This window comes from Pseudorasbora parva, chromosome 11 (assembly GCF_024679245.1).
Source record: "Pseudorasbora parva isolate DD20220531a chromosome 11, ASM2467924v1, whole genome shotgun sequence".
NCBI classification, from domain to species: Eukaryota; Metazoa; Chordata; class Actinopteri; order Cypriniformes; family Gobionidae; genus Pseudorasbora; species Pseudorasbora parva.
This window is the reverse complement of record NC_090182.1, coordinates 32,165,045-32,171,259: the sequence shown is the minus strand read 5'-3', so window position 1 is coordinate 32,171,259 and position 6,215 is coordinate 32,165,045.

Sequence of the window (6,215 nt, the reverse complement as noted above, 5' to 3'; positions counted from 1 at the left end):
TTCGCAAAGGCCCTACACTCACCAATTACCATTAACTATACAGACTGTTTGCAACCTATTGAAAACGAGAGTGAAACGAAGGATTAGAGCAAGGTTGTTAGGCCCACACGACAGCAGCTGAACGTGTTGATGCTTTGCGCATTTTGTTTGCGAAACTACGAGTTACCAGGTGATGAAGATGCACATTAGAAACTGTACACAACAGAGTGTTTATGAGGGGTTGTTGGAAGCTAAGAAAATGTACAGCGCAGGTCTAATTTAACCTCAGAAACCAAAATAGAAAATACATATTTTACGTAAAGAAGTTCATTATGATATTTATTTAATTAAACACATTTACCCATTTTTGTTATCAAAGTATTTAATTGATAAATACATGTTTTCATAGTGTGGTAATAAAAATATTTAAGTATAGCCATGCAATAAAGATATTTTACATCATGGTATTATTTGGTGTCCGCACTTAATTTTGCCGATTAACGTATGCTACCTTAATTTAGCTAATTAAAAATCACAGTCTAATATTATTGCTGTAGGCCAACTGTTATGATAATTATTGTAGAAAATAGTGAGACAGTGCTCAATACAGACCGGCTCAATACAGTAATGACATTTGTGGATTAATCAATATCGTGAATGTAATGTCACAGTGCAAAATATTTCAATAACCCAATGAGATTAACCCATTTGTTTGTGGTGAAGTAATATCTGTGTGGAGAGAATTTTTAGCACGGATTCTAGTGTTATTTTATAGGCTACACGTCCAGATAATAACAACTGTATTAGAGTTTAAATTTGATGTTGTCCATTAGGGGGCGACACGCGTCCCATGCATGCAACAATGCATGCCTATCTACTATGGAGGACCAAATTACTCAAAATGAAATAATTAAATAAATAATGAATTCAATTAAACAACAATTAAATGTAACAGTTTAATTTGAAATAATTGATTTAATATTTAAATAAATAAATAAATCTGTTTATTTTGTAAAATTACATGAAATTGTTTAATATATTTCACAATTACCTCTTCCACACACACTATTGCTATGTTTAAAAATCTATTTTTTCAATATTTAATGTTCTTTTTCAAAAATATGTTTTTCATAATAGTATATGCTGCATTTACGAATGAAGACTATTTGACGAATCATGCATTTCCAAAGCGCGATTTTCTCAAAGATTTTTTTCATAATAATAGAGGACATTTTACAAATGCCAATCAACAGGCAGTGGGCGGAGCTTGGCGCTGATTGGTCAATCCTTTCAGATTGATTACTTTTTTCTGTCTGGGTCTGGCAAGGGGACAAGGGGGAAATTGGGGTATTGATTGGAAATGAATATGGCGGTAGGAATTGATCAAGATAAAAACACAGCCTAAACAAAGCCACAGTTCTCATAGTTTTTAGAAAATTCAATAGAGTCAAAATACATTTTTAGTCACAAATAAGAAATTAGAAGCACCCTTGGTGTTGCGTGATGTCACCACACCACATCATAGACCGTAAAAAAAATATGGACGACTCAACATCATTAGTTTCCGCTTGCCAGATTTGAAGCTTTCAGGCGGCCTGCACGGCACTGACATCTTGGGACCGAGTCTGCGCAGTAGTGATTTCAGGACCAGAGTTGCACAGTAGAGAGCAGGAAGTAGAGCAGGAAGTACAGTCGCGATATCAAAAGCCCGCCGACACTCTCGCAGATGCAGAACAATTAATTATGTTGGTGTGAAATAAACAGTTATGAAAATGTAGAAATTAAAGCTAAAGCTCCAATCTGCTCCCAAAAATCCTGAAAAAAGTCTGTTAGTGCCTCAGTGACAACTTAATTCAGAGAAGACATCGATCTCAGCTGTCAATCATGACGTCGCACCCCCCGTTTATAAAACATCAGATAACTAACTAAAACTAAACTTATTTTAAAAACGAACCCTTGAAATGAAATCATCGTGATGATAAACTGCCTTCAATGACACAAACTAATTTTGGGGAAAAAATATTTGAAGTGTAATTTTATTATTTAGTTTGCCTCGCGTCCATTAGAAAACACAGAGGGGCGGCTATACTGGGACCGCTCACCGGGGGGCGATCGAGGCGCGAAAGCTTCAGTTTCTGAGAGGGAGACTGCAGGCTTGCACCAAACACAGATCGATCTGTCATGTCTGTCGACTCTTCAACTTCAAGCCAATCAGAGACAATCTCCGCCCACTGCCAGTTGGTTAGAATTTGGGAAATGTCCTCTATTATTATGAAAAAAATCTTTGGGAAAAGGCTGCTTTGGAAATACATGATTCGTCAAATAGGCGTCATTCATAAATGCAGCATAGTACTATGAAAAACGTCTTAAATAATGAAGGACGTTAAATAATGAATTATTTTTAATGGAAGAGGTTATTGTGAATTATATTAAAAAATTAAATGTAATTTTGCAAAATAAATAGATACATTTATTTATTTATTTATTTATTTATTTATTTATTTATTTATTTATTTATTTATTTATTTATTTATTTATTTATTTATTTATTTATTTATTTAAAGTAGCACTAGGTAACTTTTCAACCTTCATAATATATTTTCAAGACTCTTGTGATGATACATCCACTTACAATAGGTTGAATGGCACGTCTGCCATAGCTTGATGGGGTCTGTATCGTTTTTAATCGTACTTTTAAACTTCGGGATTCGGGTATTAACCCGAGAACAAAAAGAACTACAAAAGTCGACTGCTTTACGGCATATACATAACTTCCACCAACACCCACACTTATTTAAATTCGGACGTGCGAGCCCAACTTTGTTCGTCGGATAATATAGTCATGTCCGAAGCAGCACAGACAAATAAGAAAGAAAAGTTTTTGTTGGAGGAAAGCAATAAGAGGAAACAAAAAAGTGATCGGATTAAAGGTAGGACAAGGATCAACATTGGACCAGCGTTTGCACGTTGGCGTGAGCTGAAGGAGGAGGAGGCGTGCCCGACTGATGCTGTCATGCTTGTTATTGTGATTACCTACCACTCAAACATTGAATTGAAGTATCATATAGATTCTGTAAAACGGTAACCAATAGACTAGGCTACTATAATGACGCTGGCTTGTAAACGTAAGCATCGCGATTATTTGGCGTTTGAAAAAAATAAAACCCATGAAATTATATTCATCTGACATGCTGAAACATATGCCACTGACTGTACCTGGGATGAAGACATTTCACACGCACCGCCAGAAGAACACCTGCATGTGAACTCCTCCTGCAGTGTTCAGGGTAACTGTTAGTGCTGCACCAACCCGTGGGGCCACTTTTAGGAAATTATTTGGCCCGCCCCGCACCACTGTGCGCCACATATGTGACCCCGTCTGTGAAACCCCGGCTAAAGTCGCAAAATGTAATTATGAGATAATGATCATCAAAGTGCCATAGCCATAAAAATGACGAAAATAGGTCATGTGTGTTTATTGCTGTAAATGATAAATTATACCAAGGGATTTGAGATACAATAATCAATTTTTAATTCATAACATTATAAATACTGAAATTAGTGATTTTATTGACACTACACTTTATACTTTTGCCCCCAAAAAATACTGGATGCGGGCTCCCTAAACATCGATTTTAATCATCTCAGGGGGTTTTCAGCGCAACAAGACCAGCTGATTCGTATGATAGATCGGTTCAGGAACTTTTTTTTTTTTTTTTACCATTAGGAAGAGAAAGACAGTAATATCAATCGGCACGAGCGGCAAACAGGTCATCGCGACTTAAGCCGGGATCAGATGTCTCTGGAGATATTTTCGTGTCATCGATGATGAAAGAATTTTAATTTTTGGGTGAACTATTCCTCTCTTTTTTTTTACTCCAGTACTATACTTAATGTTACATAGCCCAGTAAAATAATTTAAGTTTTAGATTTTCTACTGAAATGTATATATTAATTAATTTATATATTAATTACTTTTTCCAATTTTATTAATAAAGTTATACAAATAATTTCAACTAATTGACTTGGTAATTGTTGCAACAATCAAGCTTTTGTACCCCAATTTCGTTTGAATGTTTTTGTGATTTTTGGACATACGCATGATGATAAATAGGCCTGTTTTGCAAAACTTTAAGAATTTTCTCATAAATGTGTCATATATCACTAAAAAAGATTTATAAAGGTATCATTATGTTATGACTTTACTTGTTGGGGCACATGCCTATTAACTAACTTATTAAGTAATATGCAATTGTAGTTATTGGTTTTGAATTAATTTTGAATTAGTTAATAGTCATGTGTCCCAACAAGTAAAGTCATCACATAATGATACCTTTATAAATCATTAGCTAATGATTAATTAAAGCAGATAACTGGAAGTTGATATGGCTTTGATCTGTTGTGGTAATTAACACATTAATGTACATTATTAGTATAATATAATATGTTATTAAGGAATTAATACATTATGACACATTTAACTAATAACTATTGAATGATTACTTAACCTACTAATCATGTAGAATGTTCATTAGTTGCTGATGCAGTAATCATTAATAAATGGGTTAGTAATTAATTAACTCATTATCTGCGCATTAATTAAGCATGAATTATGCATATTAGTGAACCCGTATTGTAAAGTGTTACCAAAATGACTTTAGCTGGGTTTTCACAGACAGGGTCATATGTTTAATATAAATCTCTTACAGTTGAATTTCTGTAAAGGACGCTTATATTTCAAGTTTACATCAAGTGTATAATATTTTATAATATATGGGTCGGACAGGTTGTTTTAGTAATGACCAGAATACAGAATACAGCCTTGAGAGACGGTGCACAGATGCAGGTTCACACATGCATCTCTCTCTCTCTCTCTCTCTCTCTCTCTCTCTCTCTCTCTCTCTCTCTCTCTCTCTCTCTCTCTCTCTCTCTCTCTCTCTCTCTCTCTCTCTCTCTCTCTCTCTCTCTCTCTCTCTCTCTCTCTCTCTCTCTCTCTCTCTCTCTCTCTCTCTCTCTCTAAAAGCTCCACTGGCCTTGTTCAGCTTCAAAAGCTTTCAGCCCCACACTGCTTCATACTGTTAATAGATCTTTATTACTTATTACAAAAAAACATTGTGACTTTAAAGTGTAGTTATAATATTAAAACATGTTTTTATTGGATGGAAGTAAAATAGTAAAATAAGCTCTAAAACATCAATCAATAATTTTTTATACTGGCAGTGAGTAATAGTGTATGTCATAATCAGCTGAAATAGTATTTGTGTCTAGTGATCTTGTGTAAGTGTTTTGGATTTTGTGATCTCCACCAGCATTCTGTTTTTAGGGTTAAGAAGGAGTGGAGAAGAGCGTGTTACCCCTCCTCCTGGTGCAGAAGTGGGCTGGACTGAGCAGCACAGTGTTCTGGCTGGAGCTCTGCCATTGTTTGAGATTCCTGACGTGAGTGTCTGGTTGGAAGGGTAAGCCTGGTGACTGGGTAAATCCTGCTCTTTCTCTCTAGCTCGGCTTTCCCATGACTGACTATCCCACTGAGACCATCAGCTCTTTTTCCCACTGCTTCTTGCAATACATGCATACTTGAAACTCTGTTAAATTAATAGAGCCTGAATTAATGGATGTCTAGAAATGTGAACATAGAGGTGTGGAAAACTACAGATTATGACTTTAAGCAAAAAAAAAAAAAAAAAATCTGGAATAATCCAAAATGTTTAAAAAAAATTAGTCCTCTGATATCTATAGTTCTTAGCCTACCAGAAAAAAATATGTGAATGCATGCTTGTTGAAAGGGCTGTTTCAGTTTGATCTGTTGATATTTTTTGCAGAATTTACAGTAACTGTTCAGTACAAACTGAGGTAGCCACACTGGCTTGGACGCTTGAATACAATCCTGTAAATACAGGGTACTGAAATATATATACCGGTATTATACATGCAAAGGCAAAACAATAATTATGTAAACATTCACACCCTCAAGAAAACTACTAACATATGTGTTCCAGATTTTTAGCCCCACAGTGTATAATTGCCACTGACCATGCAGGCACCATTGTTTTCTTAGCACATTTACTGTGTTTATGTAGTCATATTTACTTCTACGCTTAAAATGATCTTGGGAGCCAAAATAAAACAAATGATCCGCAAACATCACGTTTGATTTTTTGTTCCATTCTGTATGGATCAGTATAAATGTGTTATGAACCTGGGGGAAACAGATCAAGACAAATGGATAAATGCATGCA